Here is a 20856-nt window from a genome sequence, read left to right as displayed (position 1 = left end):
CCAGGATAGGGCAGAAGGAGGGGTGTGAGCTCTAGCCTCTTCCTTGGGCAGACCAGATCTCATCTCCCAGCCCAGTAGGGCCGATGGCAGCAAGGCCTGCCCTGCTTCTCCCCTCCCACAGATGCTGCTCTGAGGCTCTGAAAATGTGGACATGAAACTTCTTTGGAAATCTTGCAACATCAGCAGACGGGAGCTGATATCCCACGGCTGCACGTGAAGAAGGATGGCAGGAAAGGGCCGGTGGGCAGAGACTCAGAAATGCCAGCCTCCCCGCGGGGCCTCTTCCTGGGGCCTCCCTGGGCTGGGCCCCTCCTGCCCTCCTCGGTTACTCACACAGGATCCTTGAATGCCACAGTCAGCTCACACAATCCTGTAGCCAGGGGGCGGGGAGGGGGGGGCGCCTGGAGAAGACTCAGGATCCCCCGCCTTCCAGGTGCTCTGTTAGGGAGGCCACAGCGTCAATTACAGAACACTGGTGGGGCCTGGAGGGACCCCCACCCTCTTCACTCGGGAGACTAGAAGCCCATAGGCCAGGCCAGGGGGCTCTTCGTGGCTGTTAGGGCTGTATTGTGACCCCCCTGAGATTCACATGCTGAAGTCCTAACCCCCAGGACCTCAGATAGAGTCCTTACGGAGGTGATTAAGGTCACTGTGGCCTTGTGGGTAGATCCTGATCCAACATGACGGGTGGCCTTATGAGAAAGGAAACGTGGACACGAGGAAACGAGAGGCCACGGCTGCTCAGAGGGTCAAACGTACTAAGAAGCAGCAAGAGGGCGGCCGCTTGCAAGCCCCGGAGACAGGCCTCAGAGGAAAGCAGCCTGCTGGCACCTTGATCTTGGACTTGCAGCCTCTCTGAACTAGAGCTGAGGAAATGAATGTCTCTTGTTTAAGCCACTCAGCCTGTGGCATTTTGCAGCCCTAGCAAACCACTACGCCCTCGGGGGCTGCAGTCCCAGGTTCGGCTAGAGAGGGGCCTGGCCGGTGCAGGAGCCCATGCTTCAACCACAGGGAGAAGGTATTGCAACAGAGGCCAAGTTTTCAGAAGATGTGCTTCCTGCACTTGAGCTACATGGGGAGAGGGCTGGGCAGAGGGTCAGGCCCTATGTGAGGGCCGTGGGCCTGTGACTCTGAGCATGGCACTGGGGGCGTGGAAGGAAAGGGGCGGCGTTGCCCCAGGGCAGCTGCCAGGCCCCTGCTGTGCGCCAGGTCCTGGTGGGCCCATCAGGGGATGGCTGTGAAGGCAAACTGGCAGAACAGCCACCAAGAACCTTCAAAAGGCTGGGGTGACGTGGTCATCTGCGATCAGAATGTGCCCTGGGCTCCCTGCTGGCCTTGCAGCCGCCTTACCTCTCACCTTCCCCGTGCTGGGCCCAGGCCAGATACCCGTCCCCACGTGTCTGCCCGGGAAACCCCACCAGCCTTCTCCTTTGACGTGGCTGAATCCCCAGGTAGCCCGTGTGTGGCCTCACCTCCACCTGGGGCACAGCAGAACACACCTGTCACTGGCCTGGCATGTGCACAGCTGGCCATTCCTCCGTGGGGCCTAGATGTGCCCAGGAGCCAGCTGAACCAGAGAGCACAGGCTCAGCTCCACAGCCTGAAGCCCCGATGGGTCAGGCCCTGCCCTGCCACCTGTCCCGTGTGTGTCCAGTCTGCAGGCTCGGGCTGCTGCCAGGTGGCCTGACTGCCTTACAGCCCGAACCGGCCAGCTTGTTTAGGCCAGACATCTCGCCCAGTGTTGGCCAGCGCCCCCAGGCTCTGCTGTGCTTGCCCAGGTTACCTCACACATGGGCTGCCTGGACCCCGAGGTCCTGTCTGGGCCCATAGCATTGCCACCCAGGGCCCACAGGCATCCTGCGCGCTGGGTCATCCCTGCCAGAGGCCCACTGGCCTCTCCTGCCTGCAGAGTCCTGGCCGCCAGTGGGGACCTGGCACCATCAGCACCTTGTGACACGGTCCCTTCCGTGGCCTCTGACCTACTTTCTCTCTGTCCTGGGAGCCCCTGGCCGTGCTGACTGTGAAAGCTGCCTGTTTATCTTCCCAGGCTTCCTCACCATGAAGTCAGGACCCGACTTGACATCAGAATCCTGCTGGGTGGGGGCGGGAACACCCGCACCAGCTGCACACCGGCTGTCAGCAGTGCCACCCTCTGCCCTCCACCCTCCACCCTCTGCCCTCCATCCTGGAGGAAGAGCTTCTAACTTCCCGTCAAGGCTGACTGCCTGGAAGAAATGTCCCGGGGAGAGTAAGCTGCTTAGTTACAAAATGCACGTCCATACGTTGCTCCTGTGACCCAGACAACAGCCTCTGGAAGTGGGAGTTCTTTGCCCATTTCACACACGGAAAAACTGAGGCCCACAAAGCTAACCCGTCCTGCTCAAGTTCTAAAGAAAGGTAGAGTGGGAGCCCCAGGGCCACAGTGGTGGAGCAGAGCCTGACGTGTGAGAGCAGGGGCACACGAGGGCAGCCTGCATCCCCAGCAGGTCCTGCTCCCGGGCACTCCAGCCCAGCCACCCTCGGGGGCACACAGGACGGTCCTGCCTGACCTGCTCTTTCGGGTCCCCATCCAGACTTTCAGACGCCGTACCCCAGAGGCTGGACCTGCCCACCTAGGAAAGGCCCGAGCCTGGGCCGGCGTGGAGGGTGGCCCTCAGGGTGGTGGCCAGAGGGTGGACCTGAGCTAGAAGGGCCGGTCGGGTGGGGCCCGCGGAGGACAACCCCGCAAGCGGCCGAGGATCAGGGCTGCTCACACCCCTGGGCACCGCCGGAGCGACACACCCAGGGGAGGGCCCGAAGGCCAGGATCGGGTCTGGTCTGCACCCCCTGTGCTCCCCGGGCCCACTTGGGTGGCCTGCATGGGTCAGGCGCTAACTGTGCCAGCTCAGTGCATCTAGTCTTCGGGGTGACAGTGCTCTGCAGGAGAGGAGACAGGCCCAGTGAGGTTAGGACCTGAGCCGGGTTATCCGGCGGCGAGGGGCGGAGCGGGGAATGACACGCAGGGTTGTGAGACCCTGAAGGCTGCCGTCCCTCCGCCTGGCCGTCCTGTCAGCAACATTCTGGGTTTCCTCTCCCCGCGGGGAACAGGCCCGGAGCCCTGAGCGCAGGCCTGCCTTGTCGGGGGGTGCTCTTTGCTCAGCAGCAGAGGGTCCTGGGGAAAAGGCCAGGTCTCCATGGGTGAGCTCTGGGGAGACGCCCGCTCCCCGTCTCTGCAGCGGGAGGGTAGTTGGCTGGCTGGGTCCTCAGAGGCGGGAGAGCTCAGTGAGGGTGGTGGGAGAGGCCCCTGCAGGCACGCCTGCCTCCCCCAGGTCTGCAGCAGCGTCCACTTCTGCTCCATGCAGTGTGGCCTTGACTCCTTTGGGGGTGGGGGCTGCTGCAGTGTCCAGCCTTGGGGGCTGGGAGGTTCCCAGCCGGCTGACAACTAGGACCCCACAGGCAGCCTGGCTCAGTGGCCTTTAGTCGGGTGGAGTGGGACACCCCTGACCTGGCGTCCAGGGCTGCCGGGGACATGGTGAGGCAATGATTGCCCAGGAGAGCCGAGCTGTCGGCTGTGATCTTCAGACTGATGGGGAGGGGCCGAATAGCAATAGCACACCTGGCTATTTGCCTTTTTATATCCGAGGTCTGTAAAAAATTAGAGGAAATTAATTGCAAAGGCTTGGGAGACAGGTGATCTGATTCAGCCACAGAGTGGGGGAGGCGACGGTAAGTTCCATTAACCGAGGACAGGACGCGGCTGGGTCTGGGGACAGGAGGCAGGGGGTGGGGTTGCGTTTGGAGCCTGTGCGTCCAAAGTAGAAGGAGAAAACCTGCTTTCGAAAAACTCAGGTGCAAATAACACCTTCTGGAAGAAAGACAGTCTTAAAGATGGAGAATAAACAAACACAGTCTGGGTTCAATCCAGAAGTTCTGTCGCACAAAGAATCTACTATTGAATCCAAAACAAAAAAAAAAAGGAAAGGGAAGAAGAAACAGTCGAAACAGCATGAATTGCTAGCCCGCCTTAGAGAATGATTGAAATCAGCTACTGTGGAACCAAGACAAACGCGCCTAGAAAGATTGCTGGGCAGTGATGCCCGACCAGAGGACACGGTGCCTGGGAGGACAGGTGGGAGGGACACCAAATAAAAGGCGAGCCGAAGAGCTGCACCCTGGCACACACGGTTTGTGTAGCAGAAGCTGGAAACCCAGGAAGGAGAAGGGCATGAACTGTGAACTTAGGGCACGGGGCTCAGACCAGGGAACCTGGCCCAGCTCGCTCCACCCCCTTGACAGATGGAGACACTGAGGCCAGAGAGGGGGTTGCAGCCGCTGAAGAAGTTCAGGAAAGCAGCCGTTCCTCTGACTCAGGCTCACTGAGCCCTACTTTGTGCCAGGTACTGGCAGGTGCAGGACCCAATCCCCCGAGCAGAGCTGGGCAAGAGCTCCTGCACGAAGCTCCCTGTGGGCCCAAGAGGCAAGGATGAAGGTCCTAACAGAGGAACGCCTTTCACAATTTGCAGAACTCAGCCAGGAAGTAGAGGGAAGTCACAAAGCGCTGCAGTGGCAACCATGCCCACCTTTAGTTGATAGCCTGCTCTGTGTCAGTTGGGACCTGGTTCATGGCATTCCTTGAAGATAAAGCCAATTGCACCCATTTTACAGGTGAGGTAGTGAGGCTCAGTGGGAGTTGAGCGCTGCTTTATCTGAGCTAAAACATACACACTGTCTGTTTCTATAGGAGGACTCCCATATCAGCAACCAGAGAGTGCCTGTAAGAGCTGTTTTTTTGTTATAGAAACATCTTCCATATCCTCAAACAACCAAACAAAAAGATAAACAAGAACCCTTTAAACCCTTTCTCAGATGCCCTAAAGACCCGGGGCCCCCAGAGCTTTGTTTGCATGGCTGGGGTGAGAGGTGGCTGAGCCCCACTCGGTCATATGCTTGCCGGGCTGCTGTTCAGGGTGAAGGTGACGAGGGACTTGGGCAGACAGTCCAGGTTCAGGGAAATGTCTGTCCTGCATCTTATCTGCAGGACTCCTTACAGGAAACTGCTGTGGTTTTAGGAGCTGAGATTGACAATTGCATGCAGCCCTGTTAGAAGGATAAACACACAGGGAAGGAAAGGGCGGTTCAACAAGACTCCTGGGACACGTTGATGTTCCAGCTTTCACTCAGCAGCAAAGGGATCCTTTCACAGCAGATTTCTTCCAAATTCCTCCCCGCGGGACCCCCCCCCCCCCACACACACACACACGGGGCCCTCTGTGATTGGCCCGGCCGCTTCTCTGCTTCCAGGCAACTAAGTCTCTCATTTCCTGAACCGCCACATGTCATCCTACCTTGGGATCTTTCTCCTGACCCTCAACCCTCGACCCTCTGCGGGTTGCATGGCTCTGATCTCCCTCCCCCCCCAGCCTGCTTAAATGTCCAGGGAGACTGACGGTCCCATCTGCCCCCTCCCTTAGTCAAGCTCCATTCCCCGCCCCTTTTTATTTTTCATGAAGCATCTCTCAGCACCTGATGCTGTTCTAGATGTTTCTGTGCTTGTTCATTTCTGGCCCGTCGTCCATGCTGGGATGTGAGCTCCGCCAGGCAAGGCTTCCTGCTGGACCCTGTGATTATATGTATATGAGACATAAGTGCACTCGTGGAAACTATGGGTTGGTTGACTGTGGTTACACAAGGAGCCTTGGGTGGATTAAAACACGGATCTCAAAGGTATATTGCTGGCAGAAGCTGCTCTGGAAACAGAAGTTGTGGAAAGGATGAGATTAACATCCTTCCCTCGCCTTGGGGCCCCTGGTGACCTGCCGTGCGGTCTGAGATCCTGCTGGAGGGGTGACAACTCGGTGACATCTTCCCGGATCCTCCTGGGTATTCACTCCCCGCTGTCCTTGCGCCTCAAGTACTTCTGATGGCCTCTCTGTCCCTCTGCATATTTGCCCATTTTGCCTTTCCGCTGGACTGCGTCTCAGCCTGACCCCTCCCCCCCACGCCCTCCCACCCCCGACACTGAGAAGGCCCACGTGGGGCCTGAGGCCGAGGCTCGCGAGCAGGCAGTTTATTTGGGAGCAGGAGCAGGGGCCTGGGCGGAGTGGACCGGTCCTGGGCAGAGTGGACCGGTCCTGGTGCTGGCCAGTCCTCCCCGTGGTCACACTCCATCCTGTGGGCCTAGGAGCCTGGTGGGCTGAGGCTCGGGATTGCCCACCTCACTTTCACCGCGCCCCACCGCCCGCCCCCCCCCCCCCAAGGCCGGTTGGTTTTGCATTTCCAAGAATCTTGCCTTTTTTTTTTTTTTTTTTTTTTTTTTGGCCGTGCCACGTGACTGGCAGGATCCTAGTTCCCCGACCAGAGCTTGACCTGGTGCCCCCTGCAGTGGAAGCACAGAGTCCCAACCATTGGCCCACCAGGGACGTCCCTGGCCTTTTTCTTGTGGGTGCGCCTGGTGTGAGAGAGGCCTGGGGCAGAAAGACAGCGCCCAGGGCAGCCCAGCCTGGCAGGCGCCGGAAGCTTATTAAGGTGGGTGGTGAGGCTGTGCGGAGGCCTGAGAGGCGATGCACAGCGACTGGGAGGCGGGTGCGGCCGGGGGGCCTGGTCTTTTTAATCTCTGTGTCCCTGGTGCCAATACAGAGCCTGGCAAAATCTATAATTTCAATAAATATTTGCTGAATGAATGGAAATGCAAGCACAGGAAAGTCAATGGAGTGATTTCAATTTGAGACAAAGTTGAGCTTAAATCAGGGGTTGCGGCAGACGTTAGGGCACAGTGGGGACAAAGGTGACAGGGCCCTTCTGCTCCATGTGGGAACACGGACCCTTGTTGTCAGACTGATGGAGCTTCCAAGAGAAGCCAGAAACACACGTCTGTGTGTGTGTGTGTGTGTGTGTGTGTGTGTGTGTGTGTGTATAAACTTGTGATTTTTAAATATTGGCAACTCACTCCGATCCCAAACATGAAACACTTGGCAGGACAAAAAAGCCCGGATGCTGGCCTGAGGCATTTAGGGGCCAGCCCATTGGTGACGTCTAACTTAAAACCGCAGACGTTAAGCTAGATTTAGAAAGTCATTATTCAATGATAGAGACTGATGAGTACACAGCAGAGTGAGGAGGTGTATGTGCCCCAAATGGCGGCGAGAGAGCCACAAAGGAAAAGTTGCTAGAGAGGCAGGGGGAAAATAATGGACAGGAATGTACTACATGCAAATGGATTCAGCCGGGACAGGAGCCAGAGCCTAACGGGGCCTTAGTCACGCAGAGGGGCCCAGGCTCAAAGTCCAGGGCGCCAGGCTCCCTCCAGAAGCAGGCGCAGGCGGACACCACGTGGTGGCCATAGCCCCAGGTGGTGGGGGGGGCGGGGTGTAGGGGAGAGTCTGGGTGAAGCAAAGCCTGGACAAAGAATGTGGCCTGCCGTATCCGTAAACAAAGGATGTTGGGCTATGAAGCCTTCAGCCACTGCAGCTGCCTCTAAGTTTCACCCAGAGGGCATTCAGGATGGAAAGAAAACAGGATACCAGCCCTAGATAGCTGAGGTGCATAGCAAAAGAGTGAATTCAGGGAGCCCAGACTCTTGCATCCTCCCACATGTAGAGAAGCGCTAAACTGGGATTAACTTAAGATGTCTGGTTTTCTTTAATTAGCAGTAACCTTTTGATGTTTGACTACCTCTGTTTGGTTTTGTTTGTTTGTTTGTTTGTTTGCAAAACCTTCTATATATCCTGGCTCCTCGACCTTGACTGTTGCAGAACTTGATCCCACGAGAAACCAAGCACCCCACTCAGAGAGCTGGAGAACTCAGGTTTATTGAGCCGGCGGCACTGGACAAGCTAACGCTCCAAAAATTCTGAGCCCTGTGTCGGGCCAGTTTTCTCCTTTTATAGATTAAGACATATAGCTACAGTTGGTACTAACTGATTGGTTACACAGTTTCTATAAATCACAGGTGGCTACAGAACGTGGGGGTTGCTAGGGGTTACGGGACACACGGGATTTGATAGGGGTTACGGGACACACGGGATTTGATAGGGGTTACGGGAGGCGGGAGTTCAGACAGAGGCGAGCAGAGGCAGGAAGAGTACATTTTATACTTACATCAGTCATTCCTATGCAATCATTAACAGGCAGGCAGGGTTCACATAGCAGGCCTCAAACTATAGATTTCAAGTCTTCCTCATCATGACCTCTTTGGAACAGCCCCGCAGAGCTGAGAGGCTATCTTCTGGGCTTGGAAGACCTCAGCAAGCCCACTGAATAAAGCATAAATCTCAACTTTTACGTTGTGCTTTTTTTTTTTCTTCTTCGCAGTGGACAAAAGTAACAGGATCTCAGGGCCCCAGAGAAAGTTGCTGGCCAGGGGTGGCTGGGCCCGGTCACACACCTAGGGTCACATCCTATGGCCGAGCCTTGCTTTTCTAGTGATGGTCTCACTGAGATATAGTTCACATACAGAGAATGCACGCGTCTGGAGTACACAGTTCAGTTTATTGTCCTATTTATCCTAATCAAGTTTAGGACATTTTTACCTCCCATGAAGGAAGCTGTCAGGAATTCCCTGGAGGTCCAGGGGTTAGGACTGTAAGCGTCCAATGCCGGGGGCCTGGGTTCCATCCCTGGTCAGGGAACTAAGATCCCGCAGGCCGCGTGGTGAGGCCAAAAAAGTTCAAACAGCACAACAAAACGAAAAAACCTCCATCGATGGAAAAAAAAAAGCATAACCTACAAGTTGAGAATTCTGTTTTATTCGGTGGACTTACTGAGGACTTAAGCCCAGAAGACAGTGTCTCAGGTGGCTCTGAGGGACTATTCCAAAGAGGTAAGGGAGGAATCAGGATATATAGGAGTATTTTGGGGGGAAAAAAAGCAACAAAAAACACAATCCAGGTAGTCAAACATCAAAAGATTACTGCTAATTAAAGAAAACCAGACCCCTTCATGAGTTTAGTGCTTTTCTACATGTGGGAGGATGCGAGAGTCTGGGCTCACTGTAGTCACTCCTTTGATATGCATCTCAGCTATCTAGGGCCAGCATCCTGTTTTTCTCCATCCTGAACCCCCTCAGAGTGCACCAGGGATGGGGGTGGGGGAGGGAGTGGGGGTGGGCAGCAGCTGAAGTGGCTGAGGCTGCATGGCCTCAGCATCCTTTGTTTACTGAAATGGCAGGTGACCTTCTTTGCTCACACCTCCTACGCCTTTAGCAGTCACTTTCTCCCGTCCCCTCCCCCCAGCCTCAGGCAAACACCAGTCTGCTTTCTGTCTCTGTGAATTTTCCTGGACGTCTCATGTAAATGGAATCAGGTAATAGGTGGCCTCTGGTGACCGGTTTCTTTCACCTTGCATAATGTTTCCAAAACTCGTCATGTTGTAGCCTGGGTCCGTGCTCCTTTTTTATGGCCGAACAATACTCCATTTTACGAGCAGACCACGTTTTGCTGATTCACTCATCAGTTGATGGACATTTGGGTTGCTTCCACTCTTTCGCTGGCATGAACAGTGGCACCATGAACAGTCATGGACAAGATTTTACGTGAATCTGTTCTCACTTGTCCTGGCTACGTACCTGGGCGTGGAATTGCTGGGTTACATGGTAACTCTGCGCGTGATTGTGTGAGAGTCCACCAGACTGCTCTCCACAACGGCTGCACCATTTTATCCTCCCAGCAGGGTTCCAGGATTCCGGTTTTTGCGCGTCATTTCAGCACTTGTTATTACCTGTCTCTCTGATTACAGCCACCCTGGTGGGTGGGCCTGGCTTTATCAGTAATAAAGCTGACAATTTGATCTCTGTTTGACTTCTGTGTCTTGGTCTCACTGGGTTCAGAACGTGGGAGGGGGTGTTATTTACCAGCCCCCCAAATCCCAACCACTGCCTCTGTACCCCCTCGGGTACAACAGACCCCACCCTCCTTGCGGCCCCTGTCTGCAGTGTAGACTCCTGCCTCGGCATCTGAAAACCTAGGTCCATTCATTTCTTTTTCTTCTCCTTTTGAATGAGCTCCTCCAGGGCAGAAACCCAATCCAACTGCCCGATTGCTGGGGCCCAGTGAATAAATCTCCAGGCTTTCAAGTGGCGGCGTTGACTGGTGACGTCTCCCACTGGTCGTGTTGCCAGTGAATGTCCGCCACTGGTAGTTTTGCGAAAGAATTTGGAGATGAGGTGACAAGTAAGACATGGATTTATTTAGAGAGAAACACACTCCACAGACAGAGTGTGGGCCATCTCAGCAGGCAAGGAGCAAGAGGCCTCAGGGCGTGGTTAGTGTCTGTGGGCTGGATAACTTCATAGGCTAATGTGAGTGGGAGGATTTCCAGGAATTGGGCCACCACCTACTTTTTGACCTTTTATGGTTGGCCTCGAAACTGTCACAGCGCTGGTGGGCGTGTCACTCAGCATGCTAATGTATTACAACGAGCGTATAAGGTCAAGGTCTACCGGAAGTCAAATCTTCCGCCATCTCAGATCTAGTTGGTTGTCACTAATTTTTGGCGTGTACTATGGCTATGTCATTCTTTTAAAGGTTGTGCCCTGCCCCTTCCCTCCTATTTCAGTAGGGGAGGAGCAGCAGGACACATGTGGGACGTTGCGTTGAGTCAGGTTCTCAGAAAGCTCCAGCTCCAGTGTCTGACGTTGGACTCTGCAGGAAGGCTTTCACAAGACCAGTCATCATGGCAGGATTGAGATCTGAGACAGCCACCAGAGAAAGAATCAGGCGCAACCTGACCATCAGACCTATGTTGACCTTTCTGCAAATGATTTACAGGCAACCAAGGAGCAGATGGAAAGATTCTCAATATCGTTTGTCCTTAGAGAAATGTAAATGAAACCCACAATGAAATACCACGTTACATCTGCTAGGATGCTACAATTAAAAAATGGAAAATAAGTGTTGGCGTGGAGATGGGGAAACTGGAACCCCGTCCACTGCTGGTGGGAACGTAAAATGGGGCAGCCGTTGTGGAAGACAGTTTGGCTGCTCCTCAGCAAGTTAAACATAGAGTTTCCATGTGATCCGGCAATTATTTGAAAGTAGGGACTCAAACAGATACTTGTACACTCATGTTCATAGCAGCAGTAATCCCAATAGTCAAAAGGTGGAAATGACCCAAATGTACATCGGCAGCCAAACGGGTAAACAAAGCGTGGCAGATGCACACTGTGGAATATTATTCAGCCACGAGAAGGACTGAAGGACTGATACAACAGGGATGGACTTTGAAAACCTGACGCTCAGTGAAAGAAGCCAGACACAAAAGACCACATATTGTGTGATCCATTGATATGAAATGTCCAGAAAAGGCAAACCCGTAAGGAACAGAAAGTAGACTAGTGGTTGACGGGGCTGGGGAGGGGAGGGGAGAACGGGGAGTCACTGCTGATGGGTCCAGGGTCTCCTTTTGGGGAAAATGCTCTGGGACTAGATAGAGGTGATAGTTGCCCGACATCGCTTAGGTCCTAAATGTCACTGAATCATACACTTTTGAATGGTTAAAATGGTAAATTTTATGTTACGCGTTTTTTTTGTTTGTTTTGCTGTGTGTGTTTTTTTGGTTTTTTGGTGTTTTTTTTTTGGGGGGGGATGGCATGCAGGATCTTAGTTCCTTAACCAGAGATAGAACCCATGCCCCCCCCCCCCACAATGGAAGTGTGGAGTCTTAACCCCTGGACCACCAGGGAAGTCCCTGTTATGCATATTTGACCACAATGAACACTGACTCCTTCTGCAGCTGCCCAATGTGGTCGTGGCAGCAGAGGTGGATACAGGTAGATTCAGGTTAAGGTGGTCAAAAGGCAGAAGTGATGGGTGTGATGATTGACGGGATGCGGGGAGGGATGGAGTTGGAAGGATCTAGGCTGACTGAACCCTGTGTCTGGGTGGGTGGGTGCCTGTCACATGGGTGGGAGGACATGGGAGGAGCAGCTTGGACACAGCGATGTCTGTGGGGCTACGGCAGGGAGTTGTGTGTGTGCATCTGGGCTGGAGGTCATTTCCAGACTCCTCGGGGAACAGATGGAAGTGGATCTGCTCGGCGCGAGAGAGAGGGGGCCAGGAGCAGGGCCCCTGTGTCCTTGTGACTGGGGATAATCCTAGGCTACCCCAGGCACCCCTTCCCCTCTCGGAAGCCTCCCTGCTGGGTGAGGACTTGTGTGGTCCCCCACCACACGTGAGGGCATGGTCGTGAAGGAGGAGCCCTGGAAGGAAACTGCGATGGCCCAACTGGAGAGGTGGGAGGGAGGCAGGGTGGGGGACCTGCCAGGAGGGGTGGGGGTGGCCTCAGGGAGCCCCAGCTCCCCCTGTGCCAGCTCTGAGACTTTGCCCTCGCCTGCCCTCGCCTTGGATTTTGCACATGTATGACCAGGGTAATGAGAAGTAGAGCAAAGTGGCCGAGAGCTCAGGGTTCAAATCCATACTCTGCCTAGGAGGAGCTGTGACCCTTGGACAGGGTTTCTGCACCTTGGCACTGACATTGGGCGGGTTGTTCTCTGCGGTGGTGCTGCCCTGGGCGCTGTGGCATGTTCAGCACCTCTGGCTTCTACCCACCAGAGGCCAGGAGCCACCCTGGCTGTGACAATCAAAACTATCCAGACATTGCTACATGTCACCCTCATAGAGAACCGCTGCCTTAGACAAATCACTTGATTTCTCAGTGTTCTGGTTTCTTCCTCTGCAAATGCAGACACGAAAGCCTACCTCCTGGGATGCGGTGAGGTTCCCATAATATCATAAACGCAGAGCACGTGGCGCACCGTAAGGGCTCCGTGTCAGTTCAGACAGGAAGAGGGAGGCGAAGCATCCGGCGCAGGGCCGGGGACACAGCGGGCGGTCACTCCGGGGTGGTTTCGGCCATGGCTTTGGAGGCTGCGTTTCGGGAAGGCGACTAGCAGCCTGAGGCAGCTCTGGGAGACACTCTCAGGAGTCACTGCTGAGTATTCCCGCTGTGATGGCTGCGTCCTGCGAGGTCCCAGCCTGGCTCCACGGCCCCGGTGGGTCTGGGGCTGAGCTGCTGGCTCCGGAGGTGAGATGTGAGGTTGCGAGGAGGGGGCTTCTGTGCCTGCCAGGAGCCCCCTGCCTTTCTCCACCAGCTCAGCCGGGAACTCGCCCCACGGAGCAGGCTCTCCGGGACCCTCTGTCACAGCTGTTCCCGGGGACCAGCCCTCCCGCCTGCCTGGGATGCCCGGGGCTTGGCACTCGAAGCCCCACATCCTGGCATGTCTTCCCACTTCAGGCGGGCAGCCACCCTGGGCTGTCCTGGTCCAGGTTTCCCGGTTCCCCAGGCGTGGAGCCGAGAAGCCGGGCCCCTGGGCCACCCAGCTCTCCAGCTGGGCTCTCCTCAGGCGGCACCGGCTGGGTGACCTCATTTAGGCCCCGAGCAGAAATAGAACCGGCTGCGCCAATTAGCAGCTGCCCGTGAGCCAGGGGCCCGGGAGCGCACCGCAGCTGGAGGGTCATGGAAAATTCCACCGCCGTGTTCCTCCACGGGTGGGAGGGGCGGTGAGGGTGGCCCCTCCCCTGGGAACACACCCAGCTTTGCCTCTTGCTTGTCCACAGACCAAGGGCAAGAGCCTTTGGGGGCATGGGAGACACAGACCCCCGAGATCCTGATTCCATCTGTTGGGGGTGGGGTGGGGGTGAGATTCTGCCTGTTCCATGCATCCTCCAGGTGATCTGGATGCAGGTGGGCCTCGCACTGCCCAGCACGTCGAGGTAGGGTCCTGCCTTGCGCTGTCCCACCCGGAATCCGGGGTGCAGGCCCTGAAGATGCTCTGCACCTGGGCCTGGGGGCCACCTGCTCCCTGCCTTGCCCTGGAGGCCAGCTGAGGAGTAGAGGCCTGGACGGGGCCCGGCTCAGAGCTGGTGCCGGGTCACTGCTGCTGCGAGCCAGTTTCTACCTTTCTGTGCATTCGGAACTCTGGCCTCTTGGACCCGCAGTGGCTGGTGTGGGCAGAGACCCCTGCTAGGGGCTGAGGGGACTCTGCTGTTCCAGGCTGCTCTGCCGACCGGCCAGGTGACCTTGTGCCATTCCCATCACCTTTCCAGCCTACTGACCTCTGCCCTTCCTCCCCTTTGGGGGCTGCTTGGGGTGGCACAAACAACGCTAGCTGGGGTGTCAGGGATGCTGGGGCTGAGTCCCGCTCAGCCTTAGGTGTATCGCTGGTTTCTGGGCCTTGAGCTGCCCATCTGCAAAGTGGGGGTGCAGAAGCGGGGACTCTAAGGCGCCCCCACCCCCTGGGCTCGGACAGTCCAAGGCTCCCCAGCACGTTCTTGGCCCCAGGCACCCGGCCCGCTGCCTGCTGTTTCCCCTGTTTCCGCTGACTTCCCTGGGAGCAGGAAGCAGGAAGGGGCCAAGGCCAGGTACACAGAGCTGGCTTTGTCTCCTGCTTACTCCTGCAGAAGAAAACTCACTCCTCATCACCTTCTTCCTCTTCCAATGAGGAAACAGGCTGAAGTTGGCAGGACCCTGAGTCTCAGCGTGAATTCAGATCCACGGGAAGACTTTTAAAGGGCGCTCCTTTGCCAGGCGGCCACCTCAGCCCGGGGGGCCAGCGGCCTGCACGTCAGGGCCAGCTGATTCCCGAGCCGCACCCGCCAGCCCCACAGCCGGGCAGGCATTCCCGGTGAGCGGCAGGCCCGGGAGGAAAGTCAGTGTGGGTTGTCGTTGAGAAGTGGGGGCGGGGTCGTGTAACCTGATTTCTCCCATGTTCAAGCATAGAGCAGCTCCTGAGTGCTGGAGGCCCCACCCCGAGGCGGGCCCACCCAGGCCCCCAAACTGATCAAAATCCCTGACATTGGTGCAATGCTTGCATCTCATCAAGCCAGTTCCCCACACGTTGTCTCCTTTGATCTGTGGAAGAACGTGTGCGGTTATCACGCCCATTTCACAGATGGGGAAGGTGAGGCCCAGAGAGGGGCTGGGATGCGTGCAGGTCACCCAGGGTTGGGGCCACCTCTCTGGCCGCACAAGCTGTGTGATGCCCGTGACTCAGGCGGACACAGGAGATGAGGGGAGAGGAGTGGGGGGAGCTCCGGGCGCCTGGCAGGGTGGGGGTCCTGGTGTCCAGCACAGCGGGGCGGGGTACAGCCGGGCGAGAGGGCAGGGCTGGGGAGGCGGGCGCCGCCTCTGTGGGTGGCTCATGGGTGGTTAGCGTGAGGAAGCTCGGACAGCTTCTGCCCCTGGGGATACACGCCTGGTCTCTGTTCCCAGTTTCTGCCCTGGGTTCCTCATCCAGCCGCCCGGGCGGCCTGTGGGTGTGGTGACTCAGGCCCGGCTCGGCTCCCACGGGCCCCGCCAGGCCACGGGCAGGACGCCTGGCCCGGGGGACGCAGGGTGTGGCCGGGCGGGCCGCTGTGGCTGTGGAGGAGCGCCTGGGCTCAGCGGCTGCCAGCGGTGATGGAGGAAACGGGGGGGGGGGGGGGGGGGGCGCGGGCAGGGAGGGGGCACAGCCACACTCAGCCAGGCTGGACAGGTGCTCGGGGCCCCGCCTGGGCCGGGAGCCCAGGACAGCAAGGCTGGGACGTGGGGCCACAGCCCAGCTTCCACGGCACCCACCCCCGCCGCCCCCCGGAGTGCACCTGGGCTCAGGGCCCAGCAGGCGGCCCTTCAGCAGCTCCTCAGCTCCCCTTCACTCTCCGCCTCCTCCCTCCCTGTGCCCCTTCTTCCTGCTGCTCCCTCCCTCCTCCCTGGATCTTAAGAAGAGCCCTGTGAGGCAGCAGGGTGGTGACAATGACCCCATTTTATAGATGGGGAAGGTGAGGCCAGAGAGAACTGGGACTTGCTCAGACTTCTTCCCCTTCCCTTCCTTCCTTGTCCTGCCACCAGCTCCTGCCCAAGTGGAGACGCTTCTCCTAGACTCGACGCTGATATTTATAAATCACGTAGCCTGGTTGGGGAGCAAAGAGCTCTCCCTTTGAGCAAATCCTGCCACGGCCAAGACTTACGGGGCCGCAGAGCTGGGGTGAAGGTCCAGAAAGGGATGAAAGTGTTCCAAGCCCTATGCAGCCCTTCTGGGACCGGGGGGCCTACCGGAAAGCCCCCAGGCCCTGCGGCCCGAGTGATGGGGACAGAAGCCGGAGCTGGCGTGCAGATGCAGCCTGCCACAGGGACTCACAAATTCGAGCCAAGAGGGGCACAGAGGAGGCACTGCAGGCGGTGTCAGGGCTCAGCGGGTGTCACCAGGCCCATCGGTTGGGAGGGCGCCTGGCATCAGCACTCCTGCCAGAGACCCCTCTCCGCCCATCTTTGCTGGCCTGGGCTTCTGCCCTGATGGCCACGACCATCCACACACTGCCTGATGTTCAAGGCTGGGGGAGGGGGTGTGTCAGCCTTGGGCTCCGGGGCTGCCCTTATGCCAGGGGCACAGAGCAGGCTGCTGGACCTGGGTGTACCTGGAGGTTTTTGGTAAGGGCACCTGGAATTCTGCCCAGGCATCTCACTTCGCACACGGATGCATTCCTACTGACCAGGCACCACCGCAAGCAGCCTCACGTGCTCCTTCATTCTGCCCCCGGCTTATCCCTGGCCTGCCTGCCGGCCCAAATCTTTGCTTCACTCTGCGCCATCTAGAGACGGCTGGAAAACGCTGCACCGCAAACCAGCCTCCAGCAGAGGCTCTTTGCTTCCCTGTGTCTGGGAAGGATCTGTGGGCTGGGGGCCACGTGTGGAGGGGGAGGGACGTGGGAAGCCAGGAGAGAGCGGGGCAGGACTGAACCTGCTCTGCTGGAGGAGGTGGACCGGGCATTTCCGCACAGAGGCCTGCCCTGGGGCTGTCCCCGGGGCCCCTCTCCTCCACCCCAGGTCCGGTCTACGCCCTGCCCAGCCCTGCGCTGGGACACACAGTGATGGAGGGGCTGACGTGTGCACGAGTCCCTTGGATGAGGCCACAGGGTCACTTCACAGCAGCTGTCCCCTGGGGCTGCCTTCAGATCCATCACCGGGGATCCTAACTGCCCCGGGAGGGCTGGTCCCCGTCCCCCTGCGACGTCCCAGGAAGTCTGGCTGGGCACCGGCTGTCCTCCTTGGGAACAACCAGTGACACCTGCAGTTCCCCCAGGAAGTGAGAGGATGACGAGGAGTGGCCAGTGCAGGCCCCACGGTGCACCCGTGAGCCTCGGGGCTTGCGGCTGGCATCGCAGAACCGGGCGGATGAAGACTGGATTCCAGCATTTTGTTTTGGCCACTGGGCGCCGGGGTGTAAAGGACAGTGACAACTCTGCTGGGGGTGGGGGGGGTGTCCTGCCCCCAGCACTCACGGGGTGCTTCGTGCCAGTCCGGCGTCTCTTCTTCCTTCCCACTGCCTTTCCTCCCCGTGTATCTGATCAGATCCAAGTTTATGGAGTTTAATGTTCACCCCAACCTTGGACCCCGGAGACAGACTCAGCCCAAGGTCTCTCCCAGCCTCCACCTTCCTCTCGGGGGTGCTGGGGGGTGTGCCAGGGGGAACATTGTGTGGGGTGTCAGCCTTTGCAAACAGCATCGAGGAAAACTCCACAGCTGTCAATTCAACCAGCAGATGTTCTGAGCAGCTGCAATGAGCAAGGCTGGGCTCAGACACTGTTTGGGGAACAGAGTCTAGACTGCACCTCTTTCGGAGAGACTGTGAGGGGCCCTTGGTGCGACCTGGAAACACTGCCGTTGGCTGGAGCGGATCAGGACCGCAGGGCAGGCAGGAGGGTGGAGGAGGCGTTTTTTGCAGTTTAGCAGGAACTAGGTGACAGTTACTTATTTTCAGCTATAAAACATCACATAGAAATAAAGAGCAGTTTATATAGCAGGGGTCTTCCTACTTTATTTTCCATCTGTCAGTAAAAAAAATTTGGACACACATCTCAGTATGTGCATGTTAATTTATAAATCATATGCATTGACCTCTATCAGTTCATATACTAAATATTAGCCAAGTTTAATTTGTTTTCTTTAGCTATGAGATAAACATACAGGGACGTCTGACTCTTTCCCCCACACCTACTGCACTACCTGTGGCCGCTGGTTTCGGGAGTAAGTGCGGCATGTCCCAGGCTCTGAGAGTGGCCAGGGCTGGCCTCGTGCTCTCCTCCTGGCCAGGCTATCACCATCCCCACGGCTGCTGCTGCAGGGGTGGTGGACATCGTGCAGTGTGGGGGGAGAGTGGGGGCTCAGTTACAACCGGACCCAGGGTCTTGAAAGCTGTCATTGCTATTTTTCTGTCTTTTCACCTGCTGGTCCCCTCTCCAGCAGGTGAAAAGACAGAACAGGGCAGAGAACACCGCCCGCAACCTTTCTGAGCTCTCATCTTACAGCTTCTCCCATGAGAAGGAGGTCCATTATCTGCTCTCTCACCTCAAAGCCATCCTGGGGGAGGGACTCATCAACCCGGATCAGGTCGGACACCCACTGCTACGGCCAGGGAGCAGGGTCTTAAGAGAACAGGCAACTCGTAGAGATACTTGTGTGTGGGGACAAGGGGACCCCAGGAGAAGGGGTTACCAGGCACTCTCAGGGGGGCCTTTCCACTGCCAGAGGGCCCTTTCTAAGTCACATGTCACTTCACGCCACTCTCATCCCTAAAGTCCTGGTAATTCCTGCTCTTTATCAGGCATGACTTCTGTGATCTTAGCCTTCTTACGTGTGTTTACAGTAAAAAAATTTTAACCTTTTTTTAAGGGTGAAAAACAAAGACAAACTACCAGAAGTAACAAGAGATTATCTCATGGGGTGGAGGGGACTGCATAAAGGCAAAAATATCCAAAACCCACTTTCATAAAGCACACGGGAGACCTAGCAAGGAGTGGGAAAGACTCATATGAAGATACTACAGAAGTCTGCTGAAGTTCATAAAAGGTATAGCTAGAATCAACTAGGAGGGAATTTTATGGGAGTAAAGTTGGTTGAATAATTCATGTGAGAGATGAGCCCTGAAAGATATTTCTGAGTCTCTTAACATACGAAATATTTCCAAGCAAATAACTCCCTGTTGCCCCGCCACCCAGGGCACCCACTGTAAGCACTCTGGTGCCTTCCTGTGGTGGATGTCGTGTGGTCCTCCACCCCACCCACGCCCCACTTGGTAGCAGTCATGGGGTTTGGGAGGCGCTGACGCCCTGCCTTACTCCATGGATGGGCCTTGACTGGTCTAAGCCAATCAGAGCAAGGGCTACCGTCCTTTACAAAATGATTGCTTTGCATCCATGTCTCAGCTGGGCAGTGCAGGCATTCTCCTGGCCACTGTGACTGGTTCAAAGCACAGCTCTCTCTCACTCCCCTGGCTGTGAACAAGGACGCCTGTAGATGGGGCGGCTGCTGGCAGCCATGTTGTGACTATGAGGGAAGCCAGCCCGAAACCAAGTCTGCCCACAAAGGGGGACAGAATCCAGACTGCTGCAGAGAAATGGACTTGCAGCCCAATTGGACTGTGTCAAAAGTCTTTCTCACACCTGGACCTACTAGGTACTGAACCAATCAATCCCCTTTAGTGCTTAAATCAGCTGAATTATGTTTTCTTCATCCGGAAACATTTTAACTGAACCAATGACTTTGGAATTTTTCTTCTGGGTCTACACGTTAAACTTTTTCCAGTAACAGTTGTAACCTGCCTCTTAACACTTAACAATAAATTGTGAACCTTGTTAAAAAAATGAGATAGAGGTCACCCTTTTTAATAGCTGCACTGTGTGACACTGGTTGTCTCATTCTTCATGGAACCCATTTCATTTGCGGTGGGACATTTACATTGTTTCCAGCTTTTTAGTGTTTTCAGTAACGTTAGCCCACGTATGTATATTTGCTTGTTTGTCCAACTATTTCCGTAGGATAAAGCCTTGGGAGAGCCGTTGGAGCCTCAAAGTGTATGTGCACTCGTGGGGCTTTTGCTTCAGCTCGTCAAATTATACTTTGCCAACGGGATACCTGTTTGCTCTCCCGACACCACTTCCTGGCACCGTCACCAACATCAATCACCCTTTTCCATCTTTGCTGGTCTATTGATAAGTGGTATTTACTTTTTTACTTAAAAGAATCACTTAAAAGTCCAATTTTCCTTTGTTCATTTACCACTTGAATTTCCTCTGTGACTACGTCCTTTGATGTATGTATTCAAAATATGTACTTAATTATGAAATCAGATTGTTTCCTCTTGGGGTTTCTACTTCCCCATTTATAAGGTTTCCATGTATTAACACTGTCAGACAGGGCATATATTTTGTCCAATTAAAAAAATGACCACATGGCATACTTAGGTCATCCGATCAGTTTTTGCCCGATGGCTGCTGCCGTAGGTGGTGGTGGTGGGGCAGGAGGTGTGGAGGCCCCCCCCACCCTGTCCACGCCCCAAAGGGGCAGGCTCATCGACCAGGCCAGAGATGGGCTCAGGGGAGGCAGGGGATCCTAGCGGGCCGGCGGAGGCGCCCCGTGGCCACATGGAATGAGGCTCACGGGGATATTGTAAAGCAGTATATATATTCTGGAGGCAGTGGGTGCTTCCTCTCCACAGCGACTGCTTACAATTGTGTTAAATGAAACAGACTTGGTTAGTGGTTACCTCATATCCATTTTGGGGAACAGCTTAAGTTTCGCTTATGATTCTCAGGCAAATAAGCAAAAAGTGACCCCGGTCCCGTTAGCCTCGCTTGTCTCGGAAAAGAAGCTAATTAAGCTTTGCTTGTGTGACTAAATTAGTTCTGTCTGCTCAGGGCATCTTCAAGTCTGGTCTCTGTTTGTGTGTGATTGGAACACACGTGTCCTGTGTGTGGGTCTCAAGACTGTTGGATGCGCACACAGGAAGCCCTGTACAGCCTGCCCCGGCCCAAGGGTGCCACTTGACAGCCAAGGAGGTGGCGGCAGTCAGCCCTCGGCCACTGGACCCACTGGTCCTACAACACAGCCCGTAGCACCCTGGGGCTGCGG

Source organism: Hippopotamus amphibius, chromosome 7 (assembly GCF_030028045.1).
Source record: "Hippopotamus amphibius kiboko isolate mHipAmp2 chromosome 7, mHipAmp2.hap2, whole genome shotgun sequence".
Lineage (NCBI taxonomy): Eukaryota > Metazoa > Chordata > Mammalia > Artiodactyla > Hippopotamidae > Hippopotamus > Hippopotamus amphibius.
Note: the sequence above shows the minus strand (reverse complement) of the source record.